The sequence below is a fragment of the Bufo bufo genome, chromosome 7, assembly GCF_905171765.1.
Source record: "Bufo bufo chromosome 7, aBufBuf1.1, whole genome shotgun sequence".
Lineage (NCBI taxonomy): Eukaryota > Metazoa > Chordata > Amphibia > Anura > Bufonidae > Bufo > Bufo bufo.
The window spans coordinates 65,282,592-65,305,744 of NC_053395.1; the positions used below are offsets into that span (position 1 = coordinate 65,282,592).

The 23,153-nt window shown below is 42.7% G+C and overlaps 1 long non-coding RNA gene across 1 annotated transcript in view; it reads left to right on the forward strand.

Annotated features, from left to right (window-relative positions):
• Positions 1 to 679: 679 nt before the first annotated feature.
• LOC121007476 overlaps positions 680 to 23,153 on the forward strand; it is a 158,949-nt gene continuing 136,475 nt past the window's right edge. Inside the window, exon 1 of the long non-coding RNA XR_005780423.1 lies at positions 680 to 718. This is a non-coding gene — a long non-coding RNA (uncharacterized LOC121007476). The remainder of the gene's footprint in view (positions 719 to 23,153) is intronic.

Sequence of the window (23,153 nt, forward strand, 5' to 3'; positions counted from 1 at the left end):
AAGATACTATAGTTGTTACTTAGTAACTCAATTTTCATAAATAATGCAGACAGTCATACGTAATATTCTGTTGAATGGTAATATTGTCCGCTTACCAAATCCCCATTGTGGCTGTAGTTATAGATGACCATTTAATACATATGTGACTTTATTTGTACGCACCGCTCTGCTCTTCAGGCAGCTTGTATTCGCGCTCAGTGTGCGTTGGTGCCGGCAGCTAATCCTGGCGCATGCGAGTTATATGTCTTTGAAAAGCCGATCATACTCCGTAGCCTCATGAATACTCCTTGATATAGAACCTTCCTCAGTGGTAAAAAAGGTAAGGGTTCTAAGGATATAACACATAGGCACTTCTAAGGACATAGCACATAAAACTCACCTTCTCCCTGGCTGTGACGCTCTCCGCTGTGATTGGATCGCGGCACAGCCAGGGTGAAGGAGACGCCCATTGAGAAACCATGGCATCTCCGCCTCCCTGTACTGATTCTTAGTATTAACATACGGTAAAACTACAGGGGGGCACAGTGGGGCGCAGGAGCGTTATAAAAAAAAAAACAGGCAGCATCAGCGGGGGGGTACCCCACAAGTAAAAGGTATTTATCTAGAATAAATAAAAAACATGAAAGGTCCTCTTTAAAGAGATCTGGCAGCCTGCTGCAGCAAGGAATAGCCTGCTGTAGCAACCTGAATGCCCGCCGGCTCCATTAACTATGATGGGGTGCGTGAAAACAATTCCACAGCAGGGGCCAATTCTCTGCATATTATAGTTAATGGAACCGACAGGCAGTCAGGTAGGGTCTGGCAATGCCAGACTCATTGGGCTCCGGCAGGCTGTTCCCTGCTGCAACAGACTGCCAGATCTCTTTAATGCTAGTGTAAAACTAACCTTAGGATATAGTCAGGCTTGGACTGGCCCACAGGGGAACAGGGGAATCACCGGTGGGGCCCTGAGAATGGTGGGCCCACTGTCCACCAGCACAGCATCTCAAATAACCTATATCAATATAAAAAACTGGGTAGACTATCCAGTTTATTATCATAGACGCATCGGAAGGTTAAGATGGCCTCTAGGAATAGAGGCAGGTCAGCCAATATCCTATCTTCCCTGGGACCCACCTTTCGAAGTTGTTGCAGAGACCCCCATAATCAATCATCTTGTAAGGACATAGCACGTAGGAACTTCTAATAACACAGCACATCGGCACTTCTAAGGTCATATCACATAAGCACTTCTTGAGGCATGGCACATAGGCACTTCAAATTGCATAGCACATGGGCACTTCTAAAAGCATGGCATATAGACACTGCTAAGGATATAGCACACAAGCATTTCTAAGGGAATAGCAAATAGGCACTTCTTAAAGCATAGCACATGGGCGCTTCTAAAGGCATAGCACTTTTTCATTTTCCATTGTTGCCCTGGTATACATTACTTGTGCACTATAAATTATATATTTTTTTATTGCCTCTCTTATTTTGATTAATGTTCTCAACACATCAGTAGATAAAGTGTAATTCACAATAAAAGCTTCACCAGCGGTAATCCTTCATTGTAATAAACTTTATCCTTATTAATATTTATATATATAGATCTAGTAAACCATCCCACTCATTGTATTTTTATGTCATGTAGAGGTCACATGCAAGTTTTAATTAGTCTGTTTTTACAATAACGAACGTGATTCATAAAAATGAACAGCAACCAAAGAAAGAGGCAGTTCACAGAAAGTGCTCTATAAGGGTGTAGCTTCATGTACTACATACAAATGTTTTACACTGTAATCCTTACTCAAATTCACGGCGTATATTTGACAAAGTCTGTACAATATTGACTTTTGTATGCACAAGGCAACATTTGTATTTACCAGACAGAGACGTGCTAATAGGAAATTTAGACTGTGAGCTCTACTGGGGACATGGTAATGTCTGTAAAGCGCTGTGGAATAGGTCAGTGCTATATACAGTACAGACCAAAAGTTTGGACACACCTTCTCATTCAAAGAGTTTTCTTTATTTTCATGACTATGAAGGCATTAAAACTATGAATTAAAGAGGACCTTTCACCAATTATTACACTATGAACTAACTATACAGACATGTAGAGAGGCGCCCAGGGATCTCACTGCACTTATTATTATCACTGGGTGCGCTCCGTTCTCCTGCTATGTCCTCCAGTATCTCCGTTCCCTAAGTTATGGTAGGCGGAGTCTGCCCTTGTTCTTCTGTAGCGCTGGCCAATCGCATTGCAGAGCTCACAGCCTGGGAGAAAATAACCTGAACAAGGGCAGACTCCGCCTACCATAACTTAGTGACTGGAATCTCCGCCTACTATAACTTAGTGAGCGGAGATACCGGAGGGCATAACGGGAGAACGGAGCGGCGCCCGGGGATAATAGTAAGTGCAGTGAGATCCCCGGGGGCCGCTCTACATGTCTGTATACTTAGTTCATAGTGTAATAATCGGTGAAAGATCCTCTTTAACACATGTGGAATTATATACATAACAAACAAGTGTGAAACAACTGAAAATATGTCATATTCTAGGTTCTTCAAAGTAGCCACCTTTTGCTTTGATTACTGCTTTGCACACTCTTGGTATTCTCTTGATGAGCTTCAAGAGGTAGCTCAAACTTGATGAATTTGTACCTTTTTTTTTATGAACTGTCATAATTTGATAAATCTCATCTATGACGTGTAAATATCTGGAACTCATGATAATGCCCTGTATTAAAGAATTTTTATGTCAATTGTTAGGTTTCTTTGGACCTAACACATAAGACATTAAAAGTTGTGAAGTCAAACCAAGATTTTTTTTTTTTTTTTACCTTCCTCTGGATTAACGTTGTAGGATAATAGGCTGATCTGGATGGATGTCTTTCATTTTTCATCCTTACAAACTTTGTTACTGTTATGTTAGTATGGATACTTACCTTTCTCTTCTATTTCACAGCTGCTAGTGTCTGTAGAACTTTATCTCTGACACCATAGCGTTTACAGGGGAAAGCTTAAGTCTGTACCTGGTCCTTAGTCCCTGCAGAAAAGACTACAGTGCATGTCCTGCTGATCTCCAGAACCCCATATCGTTCCCTTGGAAAGATGTCAGATTTAATATAGAAAGCCACCCTGGAGTTGAGGAGTTGAGGTGGGTAGAATGAATGGATATTGAAAACAGTGAAAAGCTAAACTTTTGCTTGATGGCTTCACTCCAATAAGGTGCCGCCCTAGGTACTGGACCTACAGCACCTAGTGGCAATTTTGTATTGTTTTGATGCCATGTTTTAGTTCTGCACTTCGCTGCTCTTTACTCTTACTCCTCTGCCATGATGTACAACTGCAGAATTGTGCTGTGCTACCAAATGCACCTGCATCTATCCTTCATTCTGTGTCTGCTGTTCCTCTGTGATTGTTTCAAGCAGGTGTTTAGCTGTATAAGGTTGAAATTGGGCTTTGATGCCAGAGGTGGCTGAAAGACCACATAAGATGAGACTAGTGTTTTAAATTACACATGATCAGTGGGGAGCCCCCATAACAGGTTTTGCACTGGGGCTCAGGTGCTTCAAGTTACACCTCTGGATTTTAAATGCTGTTTGCACCTACCTGCACAAGACTTTGTACTGCACATATCCAGTGGTCTGTTTCCCTAGGTTTCTATGCAATAAACAGGCCCTTGAGTTTTTCATTAAAATTACCCTAGCTATGGGCAAAGGGTTTCAATGTCCTGATGTAGTAGTTCCTCTTTAATATACACTTCTAAAGCCATCACCTCTTAAACCTGTTTCTCCCTCGTCCCTGTTAATAAATACAGGTGTTTTATTCACCTATAATGCAGTGGTGTCTTTTTATTTGGTTTAGTTTTAACATCAAATTGAACAGGGATTCCTTAAGTCAACAGCTGGTGAGAAAAAATACTCTTACATCCAAGATATAGGTGGAGGCGTTATGCCAGCAGTGACTGTGAGAATGTACACAGCCACCTGAGTCCTGAGTTTTCAGGGTGTTACATAACTGTAATTCATTAAGCTTGAATGTGAAAAACCAATTGTTAGAAAATATTGTGGGCACGATCCAGAATCACAGCCAGTAAACTGCTACTTGTCACACACTTACCTGTCTGAGCCCCCGATGCGAGTTCGGCCGCAATATTACGTCGTCACAGGAGTCACTGTTTTGCTACAGCAACCAGCCCTGTTGATTTTGACTCTGACGTTTTCTTCTGGTTTCACTTTGCTGTGTATTTGTATCTGATTTTTGGATCCTGATCCGATCCTGGTTTTGCTTGGTTTGTCTGTTTTTCACCTCTTTCTGTCTTACTACTTATTTCCCATTTTTGGTTTAGGCCCCTGCACTTAGCTAAGAAGGGACTGTCATCCAATTGTGGGCTGTCACTTAGGAAGGATTATGCAAGTAGGTAGGGTCAGTGGTGCAGGTGAAGCACAGGGCTGCACTGTTCCCTACCCTTTCATAACACTACTCTTAGGTCCCTCACCAGAGCACGGTAGACGTGGCTACTAAGGACCCCGTTTACGTCTGCAGAGTAAGGTAGCATAAAACTGGTGCAAAGAGTAGTCAACAAACAGGGTCAAAACCAGGAGGTTAATCCAAAGAACAAGCCACAGTCAAATACCAGAAGTTAAAATGCAATATAAGTGAACACCATAAAACACAGGACCTAGGATACAAATACGCATATAAAATTATAGGTAATGTCAACCAGTGAGCTACAATCTTAAAACCCCCATCTAGCTCTGGAATTAAACACTAAGGATCCTGATTGGCTCGGTTTTAAGCCTCACTGATAGGGCGACCAGTTGGGGCTGGTCAGCATTGCAACCCTCCCAACACAGTGACGAGCCAAGCCCCAAAGGGTGCAGTAGTAGCAGTCTTACCTAGAACCTGGTGTATAAGGGGGTTAAAAGACCCCTAAAGTATATACATGGCACATTGTAGGTGGGGGGCCCTGTTACAAATATCTCTTTAGACCTAAGGGCTCCAACTTACACCAGACATACTGTAGCTAAATAACCCACCATCCAACGTAAATCACCTACATATGATTTTATGTTATAAACGTTCAGACCCTCTAATAAAGTGAACCTTAAAAGCATCTGTTATATAATTTCCATCAGTAAATTGCCCATAATTACTTTCATATTGACACAACTCATTGTTCACTCTCATATATAATATCACGCTGTGCCAGGCTGGACCACAAGAACATAAAACGGGTCTGCCGCAGTTTACCCTCCTCATCCTTCCAATCCAACTTGTGAATCTGTTGGCTGCTTGCCACAGATCTTTGCAAAAGATGATGAATACGCTCTGAAACATTAGCTGAAAAGAAAAATTATTTTGTAGACAGCCCTGGAAATGTGGTGGAAAATATGTGCATAGTTTTTAACCTTTAAATTACTTTTGAAATGTTTCCCCAAATAGCAGAATTATTTGTACCACGGGGAAGCTCAACACTGTATTTTACAACCAATTACCTTCTAAACTCACCCTGAAAGCCAAACTTAATTGACCTCCCAAGTCGTGGTCCTGATGGGAGTTGTCTGGCTCATGTTAGTCTGCTACTGACAAGGCTAGCACAACGGGAACTAACTCATTATTGCTGGGGTCAGCTGCCAGAAGATGTGGTTGCTGAAAACTCAACTTTTGATTATGATCAGTATATGTGAAGTCAAAACCTGAGATGTTCATTATAACAATAGTATCAGAAAGCCACAGTGTTTTCATGTCAAAAACATTCGCATGCATCATATTTCTACAGCAGCTTAATATCCGGTAAAGCTAAAACCACATTATTTTTTCAAATGATCAGTACACTATTTACTCTGCACCCGTACAATCATGTCAGTGAGCTACTAAGGGGATAAATAGATCGCAATGACTTCTTTGGGCACCCTGCTTCCAATTACTTAAAGATCATCTGTCAGCATGATCAACCCTAGTAAACCAAGATTACTGCCTCGTAGGGTTGATCATGGTGAGAGCTTGCGACAATACGATGTGTAGTTTTAGAAAAATTCATACTTGTATTTTTATGCCAATGAGGTCATTGGTGCACCAAAGATCAGGCCTAAGGGACTACTGTTTCACCTTCGTCTTTCACCCTTTTCCACTCCCTCACTGATTGACAGGGCCAGGAATAATTTTTTATTTATTTTTTGCATGGTATGAGGGGGGTGTACCATTATACAGAGATTCCCTTTTTGGGGTTACTTTGAATATTTATGTCAATATTTGTGTCCCCCTCCCTTCAGTCCCTGAACTATCCATAACATAGTATATCCGGTTTCCCAGAATACTTCTTTGCCTTGAGTATGTTTGGCTCAGCGTCAAGGAGACCTATCACCATAAATGAAGCTAATGGTGCCCATTAACTTTCAATAGCTTTTGGCCAAATGACCGGCTACCCCATACACATACACAAGTTTAGTTCAGCACAGCATGTATGTGTTTTCAGTGGTGAGAAAGGAGCATGTATTTCGGGGGAAACCAAAAGCATAGTGTATTGAAATTCAAAGTTCAGGAGCTCCCCATGCACTTTATGGGGGGTGCCGGCCGGGTGTATTGCGGATCCGCAATTTGTGGATTCGCAATACACTACGGACGTGTGAATATACCCTTAGACTGATGACTAATCTCTTAAGAAATAGAGAGTTCAGCTGATAATAGTATAATGTGTATGGGGGGGGGGGGGCTCAAGTCTCTTTAATGAATTCAACCTTTTCTGGTCATGATCTGTGGATGTGGATTCACTGTACCAACCACGCAAGAGTGGTAGGTTGCACATTCACAGGGATCAGGGATACCAGAGTGGAGTACGAGAGGAACCAGGCTAGCTCATGGTCAGGAACATCTAAGGTCAAAGTCCAGGTAGGCAACTGTCAGTATACCGACAAGTAAGGCTACTTTCACACTAGCGTTTTTGCTGGATCCGGCAGGGATCAGCAAAAATGCTTACTGATAATACAACCATCTGCATCCGTTATGAACGGATCCGGTTGTATTATCTGTAACAATGCCAAGACGGGTCCGTCATGAACACCATTGAAAGTCAAAGGGGGATAGATCCATTTTCTATTGTGTCAGACAAAACTGATCCGTCCCCATTGACTTGCATTGTGGGTCATGCCGGATCCGTCTTGCTCCACATCCTTTGACGGAAAGAAAACCGCAGCTTGCTGCGGTTTGCTCTCCGGCATGGGAACGCAACCAAACGGAACAGAATGCATTTTGGAGCATTCCCTTCTGTTCAGTTATGACGGATCTCAATACTGGAAAATAGAAACGCTAGTGTGAAAGTAGCCTAAACAGATTATAGCTCAGATATCAAGGTTAAGAAGACTAGCAGGACCTGTATTGATTGGGCAAAGAGTGAGAGAGACAAGCAGGTATTTATATGGGAGGTGATGAGCTAGTAGTTCATCAGCAGCTGGACAGCAACACACAGAGCAAGGAGAGAAAGGCCCTGCAGTGCTGAACCTGAGGTGAAATACATGGACAGACACAAAGTGAGTGGAGCAGTGGACATAGGCTGCCAGAGTATTAAACATAATCATAAGTCATATGGGCTGGTGCAGGTCTTGAAGTTGTCATGGTGGCTCAGTGGTTAGCTCTCGTGCCTTGCAGTGCTGGGGTCCTAGGATTGAATCTGACCAAGAACAACATCTGCATGGAGTCTGTATGTTCTCCCTGTATTTGTGTGGGTTAGCTCCAACACTACAAAGACATACTGATAGGGAACTTAAATTGGCACCCCAATTGCGGACAGCTAGATGCTAATGTCTGTAAAGTGCTGTGGAATATAGCAGCGCTATATAAGTGCATGAAATAAATAAAATTGTCAAGAAGCAGGTCACTAAGGTTACAAATATGCAGAACCTTTACACTTCCTAAAAAGCTTAATTATCAATAAATGCTCACAATGAGGTACATATCGGTTGTGTCATAGATTTTAAATTGAGATACCGTATAAATAGTAATCAACAGATTGTAATCTATAGAATCTTCCAACATGAAATTATGAATTGACAATGGCCATAATACAGTCATCATTCCCTGATTATCTGCAGTCCTTGGCATTACACTCCCACTCTACCATAATGAGGTCATTCTCATCCTTACACATTCTTCATAACAATATATTCTCTACACTGAACTTGTGTCACTTCATCAGACATAAAAGCAATATTAACTCAATAGTAACTCATTTCATAAGAGAGCAAAGATCAACTTTCTTGCAATTAGCCTGATTCTAGAGATGAATCCATGGGCTTAGTCTAAGTGCAGTATTTAGGAGATCCTTAAATTAACCTAAGGTGAAGTCATCCTGTCCTACAGCACTTAAACTTACCCAAGATTAATGAAGATGTCATTCATGATACTGAATTAGAATAATTACAGGAACTATGTTTTCTACCTTCCAAAAAAACATCTCCCCTGTACATACACATTTATAATAGCCAACTCAAGAGTCTTTCATTGAAGCCCATGGACACAGGACAATGCTATAATCCAATTTTTCCTGTTCTGCCCCAGCACGGGGAGAAATTATTACGGATCATGTTTTGCTTTAGTTTCTGTATCTCTGTATTTATGTAGTGTCAGGTAACAGCACCATCTATCGGTAGTAAAAATGTACTGCGCTTTGTTTTCCCGTTAATAAAGTTTATGGTATTGTGGGGAGTGCAATGCATTCTGGGCAGGATAAGCCCAGTCTACATACAGACTACATGACATCAGCAGAGCTGTTCCTTGCAGTTCTCCTTCTTAAACTCCACCATCTTTGTGCAAGTATATCTGGTGAGTGACATCTACCTTTGTTTCAGGGACAGTATGTTATGCAGAGCTGTTCTAGTAGTTGTAGTGTCACTCAGGGAGTTATATCTGTTAGCTAGCTAGAAAAAAAGCATTGCATGTATCAGCATACAACATAGATGGCATATAATATAACATTAACAGAGAAAGCAAATGTCCCAAAATGGCTGCCTATACATAAGACAGCATGTCTTATGTATAGGCAGCCATTTTGGGACATGTGCTTTCTCTGTTAATGTTATATTATATGCCATCTATGCTGTATGCTGATACATGCAATGCTTTATTCTTATATATGTAATTTGTATTCTTATAGTTTTAACACAATTCACAATCATGTTGACCAATAAACAAGTTAGACTGCAGAAAACAGTCCTCTTATTTGGAAGACAGGAATGTTTTTTACTGAATGTCAGACTGCACACTGTGTGAACGTGTATGAAGACAGAACATTTCCTATATAGATACAGTATATCTTATGAAATGTAAATGTAAATAGTTATGAAACTTTCTAAGGCATTCCTAAAGAAAAGGAATGTTTCTAGTGTTCATTTGCCGAGGTTTTATTACTATTTTCGATGATAAAAAGTATGGGAGACTGAAACCAGCCTAAAGGGGTTGTCCGGGTTCAGAGCTGAACCCTGAAATACCCATATTTTCACCCAGGCAGCACCCCTGATGTTAGCATCTCATACTCCGATGCGCTTCCTTGCCCTGCGCTAGATTGCTAGATGAGATCGATAGTGGATCTACTCCCAGGGTGTCCAGCCACGCCAAGTACAGTGATGTTCCTCAAGTACCTTATAATGCAAGTCTAAAGGAACAAACAATTTCCCTGGAGGACAAGAGTCCGGTGCATCCTCTTGGGCCTCCAACACCTTAGCCTCAAGATCAGGATATAGGGCAGATATGACTACCCCTTCAGACAAAATAGGACTAGAATAGGATCATTAGAATCACCCCCCCCCCACACACACACCCCCGGAAAGCTGCGCGACAAATGATCCTTATGAGTCTCCATGTCTGGAGAATAAATTAGTATGTCATCCAGATATACAACAACAAATCTCCCCACCAGATGATGAAAGATGTAATTGATAAAGTGTTGAAAAACTGCTGGAGCATTATTTAACCCAAATGGCATGACCAGGTTTTCAAAATGACCCTCATGGGTATTAAATGCGGTCTTCCACTCATCCCCCTCCCTGATCCTTACCAGATTATATGCCCCCTCAGATCCAATTTAGATAACACCTTGGCACCGAAAATCTGACTAAACAAATCCGGAATCAAAGGAAGGGGGTAAGGATCACGGACGGAAATACAGTTGAGCTCACGGAAGTCCAGACATGGTGTAAGGGTACCATCTTTTTTTTTATAAAGAACAACCCAGCAGCCACTGGGGATTTGGATGGTCTGATATGACCCTTCGCCAAGCTCTCGGTGATATACTCTTGGATAGCCTTTCTTTCGACCTCCGAAAGATTATACAACCGAGATTTGGGCAGTTTAGCTCCAGGAATAAGATTGACGTGACAATCATACTCCCGATGCGGGGGTAACTCCTGGTTACCACTCTCAGAAAACACATCATAAAATTTGGAAATGAACGAGGGTACAGTTTTAGTGGTGACCACAGAGAAAGACGCATTAAGACAGTTGTCCATGCAAAAATCACTCCAATCGAGCATCTGTCTCGCTTGCCACTCGATGGTAGGGTTATGTTTGCTTAGCCATGGTAAGTCCAAAACCATCGGAGCAGGCAGACCCTCCAACACATAACACGAGACAGTAACTGGGCCTGGAAACTAGGAAAGAAACAGGTCACCTCCTAGACAACCCAAATCTGGGCCCTAACTATCTATCAATATGAATAGACCTTGAAGGTAGGAATATATTCATATGCAGGATACCTAGGCTTTTATATCCCTATAAGGCCCTGGAAAAGGTTAGGACCAGAGACAACCCATTCCTCCCCAGATGGACGAATGGAAGTCTCTGTCTCAGGCCCAGATACAAACAACAGGGAATATAACAAACACAAACAAACGCGACACTTAACTTCTGTAGAGACGGACAAGAGACAAACTCACACCAGCTCAGCCAAACCCAAATTAAGCTATCTACCGCATAGTCAGAAAAGTAGGGTCAGACTATAAAGGGTAGAAGTGATGACCACTGAGCAAAAGCTGAGAAAAGGGAAGTGGTCATTAACCTTATCAACACTGAATCAAGAGAAATCAAGGAAGCTGTTAGATTCCTCCACGCTCAGCCAATCTCCTTGATTTCCTGACATCAGTCACCTGAGGGACCGTGACACTTTTGTTTACAATAGCACACTGCAGGGAGGAAGCTTCCGCCCCGACAGTGTGTTCGGTGATGTCTCCGGCTCTGATGGGCGTGCTTTAGTGCTGCCCTAGCCATTTCACTGGCTAGGGCAGCGTTGAAGCCCACCCATCGGTGCCGGTGACGTCACCGGGCTTCCTGGCAGCCCCATGGAAAGCCCGGCTGGTCACCGGAACTCCTGAAAATGCCTTTTCCCTGCGCGATTTAGTCAGAGGGGCTGCCTTGGTGAAAATGGAGGTATGTCTGGGTTCAGCTCTGAACCCGGACAACCCTTTTAATAGTGTGTATTTTGTGTTTCAACCTTGAGCCTTTTTTGTTTACATCCAGAGGCTGAAAGACAATTCACACCTCTAAATTCTCATATCTGATCATTAGATCTGGTCTAGGCAATGCTCTGTCAACTGTAAAAAAAAAAAAAAAGAGAAATGCCCATACTGCATGTTCAATTTTGTCTATCTCTGCTCAGAAAGAAATCAAGATAACAAAAACAAAAATTTAACAAAATAAAAAGAGAATGGAGAAGCAAAAAATGATTATCCATCTTTTCCATTGACTCACTGACTCAAATAAAGTGGCATACTAAATATAAGCAAGAGTTCCAATAATCTTTTTAAATATAAAAAAAAAATTGATAATCTTATTTATGGAAAATTTTGATAATCTCATATCTAAAAAACTCATATATAAGAAAGGGAGAACCTCCTCTTCTCATGTATACTGCTCACGCCCTCTCTAGTGTATTCATTCAAACTTCTATACCAATCACAGACTTCAAAAGCAAAGAAAGACTTGAAATAAAAAGTAGCTGCTTTATATTTCAAGTCTTTCTTTGCTTCTGGAATCAGTGATTGGTATTCTTCTCTTGGTACAGGGTTCTTGAAATAGCAAGTCCAGCAAGCAAACTCACTATAAAGTCCTGTACACAAGAAACAAATATGAGGAGGGTTATGAACTAAATTCTTTTTGCTCAGTATGGAAAATGAGCCAGATACATTTAGATGGCATTGTATACACTAGTGTTTTAAGTCTGATAGCATAAAAAGTGACAAATACATTAAGACATAGGTGTTTCAATAAATTTGGTCTTCTGATAGCAGTTTATGCACCATAAACGCAAATCTCTGCCATCTGAGAGCTAGCGTAGATTTTAGCAATAATTTACACCAGTTTCTGGCATTGGCACGCCAAATATTACAGCAGAATCTCAAAGGATGTTATGTTGTCTAAAACTCTAAAGCCATGGCTGTAATATGGAGTTTAGTCAACTTTTGTGGATATATCTGTCTCCGCTTCTCTGAGACGTTTTTGGAATGTTTCTATGGGAATTTGTGCCAATCAGCCAAAAGATCCGTGAAGACACAGATCTTACGCAAGAAGGTCTGGCATCCAGTTGGCATTCCAGCTTATCCCAAAGGTATTCATTGGGGAAAAAGTCAGGGCTATCTGCAGCTTTTCAGGTTCCTTCACATGAAGCTCTTCAAACCATGTCTTTATGGACCTTGCTTTTGGCCCAGGGGCACAATCATGCTCATGCAGAAGAGGACATTCACAAAACGGTTGCCACAAAGACTGAAGCACACCATTTTCTAAAATGTTATTACGTGTATAAGGAGCCATGCTCAGCTCCTATGAAATCCAATACCCTTATCTCTCCTCCACCAATAGGCACTATGTATTCTGGTAGGTAGTGGTTGTTGACATCAGACCTCAAGATGATGGGCAAAGTGAAAACAAGTGAAACATGATTGATAATGCCATAGAACAAGCTTCCACCGCTTCCATCACTCCATCCACCATTTGACATTGTTAATGGTAATTTGCTCAACCATGGAAACCCATTTTATGAAGGTAGTTTAGAAAATCTGTAGTGAGTAATGCAACAAGGCATGAATGATATCAGCACTTGGATGCCCTCCTTTGTGAGTTTGCATCCACTGCTTCAGAGATGAGATGCAGTTACTCCTAGGTGCTTTCATTTCACAATAACAGCACTAAGGGTCCTTTTAGATGGCTCAATATGAGCCTTAACAATATTACTACAATTGATTGTCCCGCTATGCAATTTACATTATGTCAGCAGTACATCTCCCATTTACATGAGGAGATATACTGACAACAAACAAGTATTTTTATGCCCACATAGAAGATCTGATCAAGCTACTTTTCACACCACCGTTAGGAGACATCTGGCAGGCTGTTCCGGCATATGTGTTGGGATTCAGCTTGACAAAAACCATGGTGTGCAGCAACTTTTGTCTGGCTGAATATGCCAGTGAGTGGCTGGATCTCCGCAGTTTTTTTTTTTTATTATGGTCAATGGGGTCCTGTAGACTGGCAGTACTTTCCAGCTAAGCTGGATCCAGAGAACTCTGGTAGGCTGTTCTCTGCTGGACTCTTTCTAATGCTGGTGTGAAACTAGCCTAAGCTGAGAACATTGAGTTTACACTCGTCAATGATCGAGAATGAGAGTTTGTATGAACACTCTGCCACCCAATTACTGACCTGTGTAAAAAGACTTTTACAGTTAACTAGGGTACAATTAGCGGATCAGAAATTTCACTGACTTTTGACTTTAGTGAAGATAACATCCTATGACAGTCCCATCATTAAAGTGACTGAGCTGTTCAGTATGACTCATCCTACTACCAATTTAGTTTTTTTGGAGATAATATGGCTGTGTTCTTGATTTTTATGCCTGTTTGCAGTGGGTGTTTTTCACCTGAACTTAATAATAATGAGGGGTGTCTACATACATTTTGCAAAATAGCGTACATCCTATAGCATTATTGTATCCTAATTTACGTTGTACTTCTAATCCAATAAACCTACTAGTGATGAGCGGGAGGTGCCATATTCGATTTCGACGAAATTCGCCAATATTCGCTTGAATATTCGTCTCATATTCGTCAAAATCGAATATTTGTCATTATTCTAGTTATCGCGATTAAAATGCGATTTAAATAATCGCGTATTGCGATTTTAACTTAAGGTAACTTTCCTATTGGTTTGAAATCTAGAATTAGCGAAGATGACGAATATGACGAATGTATTCGTCATATTCCTCAAAACGAAGATAACAAAGTATTCTCCATCTTCGTTTTAGATCCATATTCGTCAACTTCGATAATTCTAGCAATCAAATAGGAAAGTTGACTATAGAGACAGCTGTGTTTAATTCGCCATGCGATTATATTACTTTGCTTTTTTTTTATAAATAGAATAATTATAATAATTATCAAGTATTATAATTATAATTATATTATTTATTTTAAAAAAAGCTAAGTAATATTATCGCATAGCGAATTAAAAACTTAGCTGTCTCTAGTCAACTTTCCTATTTGATTGCTAGAATTAACGAAGTTGACGAATATGGAGCTAAAACGAAGATGGAGAATACTTTGTTATCTTCGTTATGAGGAATATGACGAATACATTCGTCATATTCGTCATCTTTGCTAATTCTACCAAGCCAACCATAGTAAACCAGGTCTAAGTTGAAATCGCAATGCGATAACTTCACTATATTAATCAAATTGCGATTTCAACTTAGCACTGCTATATTCCATATTCGTTAACGTCGTTAATTCTAGCAAGCTGACCTATTAGAAACACAGCTCTAAGTTGAAATCGCAATGCGATTAATATAACTTGAAGTAATTTGCTATTCGAATATTCGCGCTCAACACTAAAACCTACCAGTACCGTATGTGATTTAGGTATTTACAGGATATTTAGGTAGCTGGAGTTTGAAGGCAGTTGTGCCACCATGGATAGACTGTCTGCTGTAACTTATTGGTATTTTACTTGACATTTTTCCAAGTATTTGATATTTTGAGCTGGATCTGGAGTACAACATTACTTTTGTCCAGTAATATTTGTGTCCTCAATCAATAGAGAATACTGTTAGCTGTAACCCTAGTTCTGCCCTTGAAAATAACTTGCTGCTGAATAGACCCATTCCATTTTATATGCTGTATTCATAATCACATGGCACATAGAATTCTTTCAAATTACATTCACAAGAGCTTGGACTTCTGAAGTTTGCTCCAAGACATAGGCTGCTTGCCATCTGTATCCTCCCTTTAAACTATTAAAGCTAAAGGACATATTTTACAAAAAAAATTGGAAAGCAGAGCCATAAAAATTCACAAAAGAAAATGACTTTCCTGTGCACTGTGGAGGAATGTGACATGCGGGAATATGAAGGCGCTTTCATGTGGATCTGTAAAATAGGAATTACAGTGTCTAACTTTTGGACACTATACGGTAGCATGGGATCATGAATAAAACTTTTGTTTTGTGCTGAATTAGTAGCCTATTGCATTTACTGCTAAAGTAATAGGATAACATTTGATTAATGCTACAGAACATGGCGAAACAGATAACATATGCCTCATCCCCAATCAGATATGATCTAGAACATCTGCTAAAACATAAAACTGATTTTTGCTCTTCATCCCACGCATAAACCAATTTATTTATTTTTTGCTTTGATATGTTGTGTGTTATAGCTAAGCAAATGGTCAATCAGTTTACTAAATTAAGACTAGCACCATCCAATATAAAATAGATTCCTCTTCATATAGATCCATGTTAAAGGGTAACTGTCATATTTTTTTATTTGCTAGTTTATTAGAGCTAGGCATGTATACCTGAGTTAGTCTGTCAATGATTGTCAAAAGATCTGTAATTATCTTATAATAGCAGCTTTCACTAATGTCCCCTGTCCCTTTCCACTGCTCCCTTAAAAGACAGATGCTATGGCTTGTCTGTCTCTGGCTAAGAAGACAGGAAGACAGAGGGGCGGTCCTGTCCTTCACACTGCATGCCTGCATTAGGCTTCAGAGTGCAGAGGCGTGTCTCTCAGTAATCCAATCTGATTGGCTGGCAGGGAGCTGCTGGCTACAACAAGTGTGTATGGGAAGTGAGGGAAAGCAGTTTTGGCCTCAGAGAACTGGCAGAGAAGCCATCTTGAGAAGGTCCTCATATTGTAAATGTTTAAACAGCCGTAACTAAGGGAAAAACTCAAGGAAAACAGTGGTATGTGAAGAAACTAAATATTGCTTTATGCATAATGTTGCTGCAGCAGTAACATATGCAAAAAAAAATTTGGGGATGAAAACATGACAGTTACACTTTAAAACCAAAGAAGGTAGTTCCAACAGCAGTGATGCATACCACAGTATGTTGCATCAAGAAACTTCCTGTAACGGGGTGCCGAAGGCGCACTCGTCTCCCATCAGCCGCAGACCTGCTGCTTAGCTTCAGGAGAGAGGATCTGTGTTCAGCCTCGTTCCCAGGGCGGCTTTTGCTAGCTGGGAGGCTCCCTGCTCCTAGGTCTGCCTTGAGGGCCGAGCTGATCACTCGGTGCTTGACTTGTTTGTCTGTCGGTCATGTGACACTGGCCACGTCACATGACCCTCACTCTCCCCTGAAAATACAGGCAACCTGCTGACTACAGGTTGCCTGTGATTTTGGTCCCTTAGGCCTCACGGACGTTTTTTTTGCGGTCCGCAAAATGGATTTCCGTTGTTCATTGATCCGTGACCGTTTTTTCTTCCGTGGGTCTTCCTTGATTTTTGGAGGATCCATGGACATGAAAAAAAAGTCATTTTGGTGTCCGGCTGGCCGTGTGGAGCCATACGGATCCGTCCTGACTTACAATGGAAGTCAATGGGGACGGATCCGTTTGACGTTCACACAATATGGTGCAATTGCAAACGGATCCGTCCCCCATTGACTTTCAATGTAAAGTCAGGAGTTAATATACCATAGGATCAGAGTTTTCTCCAATCCGATGGTATATTTTAACTTGAAGCATCCCCATCACCATAGGAACGTCTCTATGTTAGAATATACCATCAGATTTGAGTTAGATCGTGAAAACTCATATCCGACAGTATATTCTAACACAGAGGCGTTCCCATAGTGATGGGGACGCTTCAAGTTAGAATATACTAAGAACTTTGTACATGACTGCAATTTTAGAAGCATTATACTTACCTTCGCTCCTCCTACTGGTAAGTGAAAGGTCTGTGCGGCGCATTGCCTATAGCACAGACCTGTCACTTACCAGTAGGAGGAGCGCCCAGCCGGACACAGACATCGCAGGTAAGTATAATGCTTCAAAAAATTGCTAAGTAACCATGGCAACCAGGACTGTAGTAGCGTCCTGGTTGCCATGGTTACCGATCGGGGCCCCAGCGATTAAACTGGGACTCCGATCGGAACTCTCCGCTGCCACTAATGATGGGGGAAGGTGATTTTAATTAGGGGGGGGAGAGGGGAGGCCGCACTGGCCACCAATGATGGGGGGGGGTGATTTTAATTAGGGGGGGGAAGAGGGGAGGCCGCACTGGCCACCAATGATGGGGGGTGATTTTAATTAGGGAAGGGGGGAGAGGGGAGGCCGCACTGGCCACCAATGATGTGGGGGTGATTTTAATTAGGGGGGGGGGGAGAGGGGAGACCGCACTGGCCACCAATGATGGGGGGGTGATTTTAATTAGGGAGGGGGGGAGAGGGGAGGCCGCAATGGCCACCAATGAGTTAAATACAGGGGAGGGGGTCTGCCCCCTCCTGCCTGGCAGCATCTGATCTCTTACAGGGGGCTATGATACGCACAATTAACCCCTCAGGTGTAGCACCTGAGGGGTTAATTGTGCGGATCATAGCCCCCTGTAAGAGATCGGGTGCTGCCAGGCAGCAGGGGGCAGTCATGTACACAGTTCGTAGTATATTCTAACTTGAAGCGTCCCCATCACTATGGGAACGCCTCTGTGAATGCCTCGAAGTGAAAACTCAGCTCTGAAAAAGCTTTTATGCAGACGGATCTGCGGATCCGTCTGTGTGAAAGTAGCCTACGGCCACGGACCACGGATGCCAATCTTGTGTGCATCCGTGTTTTTTCACGGACCCATTGACTTGTATGGGTCCGTGAACCGTTGTCCGTCCAAAAAATAGGACAGGTCCTATTTTTTTGACGGACAGGAAACACGAATCACGGCCGCGGATGAACAACGGTGCATTTTTCGAGTTTTCAACGGACCCATTGAAAGTCAATGGGTCTGCAAAAAATCATGGAAAACGGAACAACAGCCACGGATGCACACAACGGTCGTGTGCATGAGGCCTTAGGCTGTGTATTATTATTGTTATTTAGCTTACCTTTGGATTTGACTCTTGATCTGCTTCCTGACACCTCTTCTGCCTGCTCCCTGAACCTTGACGCTGCCTCTCGTATTTTGACCTCTGCTTGCTTTTGGATTTTGTCTTTGCCTCTTCTCTTGTACTGACGTGAACTCCTGGACTGACCCCGGCTAGTTGATCCGCCTCGCCCTTCCGTTTTTGGTGGTACCTTGCTTGTTCCACCTCTCTGTCCGCTCTAGTGCTACCTCACGTTGGCTCTTCGCTTCCCTGCTGTCTCTATCTCTCTGCTTGCACTTACTCAGGTCAGGGACTGTCGCCCAGTTGCGCCCCGTCACCTAGGGCTGGTGGTGCAAGTAGGCAGGGACAGGGGACCGGGTGGCAGCTCAGAGGGGGCACCTCCGCTCTATCTTTATACCCGCGACTCTACCCCATGACAGAATCACAGGCCTTAATTTAGCATGGACCCTCTACAGAGCCTCACCGAACATGTGCAGGGTCTTGCTCAAATAGTACAGGAACTTGGGGAGAGACTACAGGTTCAGGAAACCGTCCGAACTCTCCCCATTCTTGCTCCCACCACCGTTCAGGTAGAACCACACATTAAATTACCCAATCGGTTTTCAGGTGACCGCCGAAGTTTTTTAGCTTTCAAGGAAAGCTGTAAACTTTATTTTCGACTACGTCCTCACTCCTCTGGTCCTGATCCACAGAAGGTTGGTATTATCATCTCCCTGCTTCAAGGGGACGCCCAGGAATAGGCTTTTTCTTTGCCTCCGGATTCCCCTTATCTTAATTCTGTGGAGCTCTTTTTCCAGGCGTTACGGGTTCTTTATGATGAACCAGACCGAGCCTCTGTGGCAGAATCCAATCTTAAGGCCCTCACTCAGGGGAATCATCCCGTGGAGGATTATTGTACGCAGTTCCGCAAGTGGTGCGTTCCCTCGAGTTGGAACGAACCAGCGCTCAAATGTCAATTTAGGGCAGGCTTGACTGAGAAGTTAAAAGACATGTTGGTTTTTTATCCTTGTCCTGACTCTTTAGAGGAGACCATGACGCTAGCCATCAGACTAGATAGACGGATCAGAGAGAGACAGCGAGAGCATTTGTTTTCTCCTCATACCCTTCTTCAACCTGAGGTTTCCCCCATTGAACCCAAGATAGAGGCCCACTCGGACGAGCCATGCAACTCGGGATGACGCGAAGAGAGCTACGCCGTCGTCGGGGCTCTTGTTTTTATTGTGGGGATCCCGACCACTGGATCCGTCAGTGTCCTAAAACTCCGCCTTCTGGAAAGTCATCCAAGTCTGAAGTATCCAAGGACAAGGTACTCCCGAAGGTGGTAAGAAGTAAATTATTGTTGCCGGTTTCTATTGCCTTTGGAGACTTAAAGGGGTCAGGAAATGCCTTTGTGGATTCAGGGTCAGCTTTTAGTTTTATTGATTACAAATTTGTTGAACAAATGGGAATTCCTATACTAGAATTGTCCACCCTGATCCAGGTTGTCGCCATCGATTCTACCCCCCTGCTAGGGAGGACGGTAAAACTCCGTACTCCGGAGGTTACCCTGTCTGTGGGGGTCTGCCACTCAGAGAAATGCTCTTTCTTTGTTTTAGAGAATCTTTCTGTTCAGGTAGTCCTTGGTATGCCCTGGCTTCAGCAACACAATCCGGTCAGTAACTGGAGTTCGGGCGAGTTAGAGAGATGGGGGCCTAACTGGAGTTCTTGCTTAACCGTATTTCAAGCTGGGGTTTCATCAGATATTATTCCTCATTTTATTTCTGATTATTCAGATGTTTTTTCCACCACTGAGACAGATACTCTCCCTCCCCATAGGTCTTATGACTGTGTTATTGACTTGGTACCCGAGTCCAAATTTCCTAAAGGATGGATTTATGATCTTTCCGGTCCTGAGTGCAGGGCCATGAAAGACCATATCCAGGAGAGTCTCAATAAGGGACATATTAGGCCCTCCACCTCTCACCTGGGAGCAGGATTCTTTTTTGTTAAAAAGAAGGACGGTGGTCTCAGGCCCTGCATTGACTATAGAAATTTGAATAAAATCACTATTAGGAATCAGTATTCCATCCCGTTGATTCCTGATTTGTTTAAACAGATTTTGGGTGCTTCGTGGTTTTCTAAATTTGATTTGAGAGGAGCGTATAACCTAGTTCGTATTAAGGAGGGAGATGAGTGGAAAACTGCTTTTAATACTCCAGAGGGACACTTTGAGTATCTTGTTATGCCATTCGGTCTTTGCAATGCCCCAGCTGTGTTTCAGAATTTCATGAACAACATTTTTAGAGAACTCATCGGCAAAGTTATTATTGTTTATCTCAATGATATTCTTGTCTTTTCACCTGACTGGGATTCTCATGTGTCTCACATCAGATTGGTTCTTAAAATCCTCAGGGAGAATCATCTGTCCGTTAAATTAGAGAAATGTTTGTTTGGAGTTCAAGAGATTCCTTATCTCGGCTATATTCTTACTCCTCATTCATTTAAAATGGATCCCAGTAAGGTTCAGGCTATCCAAGACTGGGTAAGACCATCCTCCTTAAAGGCACTCCAACGCTTTTTAGGATTCGCCAATTTTTACAGTAAATTCATAAAGAATTTTTCTGTTATTGCCAAGCCCCTTACTGACTTAACTAAAAAAGGTTCTGATCTGGTTAACTGGTCGTTGGAGGCCTGTCGGGCCTTTGATACCCTTAAAAATTGTTTTCAGATGGCTCCAGTCTTGGTTCAGCCCGATACTGAGGAACCTTTTGTGGTGGAGGTTTATGCCTCAGAGGATGGTGTGGGGGCCATTCTTTCTCAGGGGTCTTCTAGCCTTCGGAGAGAAATTACGATATTGGAAACCGCAAATTACTGGCCATAAAATGGGCATTTGAGGAATGGAGGCATTTTTTAGAAGGGGCTAGACACCGTATTACTGTCCTCACCGATCATAAGAACTTAGTGTTTCTTGAGGCGGCCAAACGCCTTAATCCTAGACAAGCCAGATGGGCCCTGTTTTTTACTCGTTTTAATTTTTCTGTTACTTTCAGACCAGGTAGTAAAAATATTAAGGCAGATGCCTTATCCCAGAGTTTTAATGTCGTCCAACCTCCTGAAACCCCCCCCTCCCGGAACCCATCTTGCCGGCAAGCATCTTTGTGGCAAAAATTTCTGCGGATATTTCCTCTGAGATTCAACGGGCTCAGCAACTTGCTCCTCCACAAACACCGGCAGATAAGTTATTTGTTCCTGAGTGCTTTCGTTTTCAATTATTGGGTGAATGTCATGACTCCGTGCTCTCTGATCATCCAGGTATTGCTGCCACTAAGGAATTGCTGCTGAGGTCTTTCTGGTGGCCCACTTTGTCTAAGGATGTACGGTCTTATGTTTTGGCTTGCGATGTTTGTGCCAGGTCTAAGACCCCGAGAACACTTCCCGCTGGTGAACTACAACCACTACCCATTCCCTGCAAGCCATGGTCTCACATTTCCATGGATTTTATTTCTGATCTGCCCACTTCTGAGGGGAAATCAGTGGTGTGGGTAGTGGTTGACCGTTTTAGCAAGATGGTGCACTTTGTTCCTTTAAGTAACCCCCCTGATGCGAAGACCTTAGCATCCTTGTTCATTGAACATGTGGTACGTCTGCATGGGGTCCCTGAGAATATCGTCTCTGATAGAGGCATTCAGTTTGTTTCTGGTTTCTGGAGGGCTTTTTGTCAAAGATGCGACATCTCTTTATCCTTATCGTCTGCTTTCCATCCACAGACCAATGGCAGACGGAACGGTTAAATCAGGCAGTGGAGCTTTTTCTAAGGTGCTATGTATCACATAACCAACTCTTATGGGTGAGATACCTCCCGTTGGTAGAATTCGCTATTAAAAAAACAAGTTAATTCTTCCATGGGGGTGTCTTCTTTTTTTGTAACAGTGGTTTGCATCCTCGCTTTTGTTCTAGTCCCTCTGTATCCTCACTCAACTCGCAGGCAGCTTCTTTTACCTCTAGACTGTCCACAGTCTGGGCACAGGTTCAAACAAACCTGGAAAAGGCCCAGGAAACCCAGTGTAAACATGCCAATAAGAGACGTTCCAAGGGGGTAAATTTTGTACTCGGCGATAAGGTGTGGTTGTCGACTAAGAATCTTGCTTTGAAACAGTGTTCTAGGAAATTCTCTCCACGTTTCATTGGACCATACAATATTATTGAAGTTGTTAACCCAGTGTCCTTTAGACTTAAGCTACCCGACTCCTTTTGTATTCATGAAGTGTTTTATAAGTCGTTGCTTAAGAGATATGTGTCACCAGTGGTTCCGGTTAAAAAAACTCCTCCACCTGTGGAGGTTGAAGGTCAGGAGGAGTTCATCATCTCTAGACTTATTGATGTTAGAAAGGTTAGGAACTCCTTTCAATACCTGGTCCACTGGAAAGGCTATGGACCCGAGGAGAGGTCTTGGGTCCCAGCTACTAAGATCCACGCCCGAGGCTCATCAAGAAGTTTTATGATAAGCATCCTGGTAGATTTGTACCCAAGGGCTTGGGTCCAGTGGCCCCTCGTAAAAGGGGGGGTACTGTAAAAAGGCGCCGAAGGCGCACTCAATCTCCAATCAGCCGCAGACCTGCTGCTTAGCTTCGGGAGCGAGGATCTGTGTTCAGCCTCGTTCCCAGGGCGGCTTTTGCTAGCTGGGAGGCTCCCTGCTCCTAGGTCTGCCTTGAGCGCCGAGCTGATCACTCGGTGCTCGACTTGTTTGTCTGTCGGTCATGTGACGCTGGCCACGTCACATGACCCTCACTCCCCCCTATAAATACAGGCAACCTGCTGGCTACAGGTTGCCTGTGATT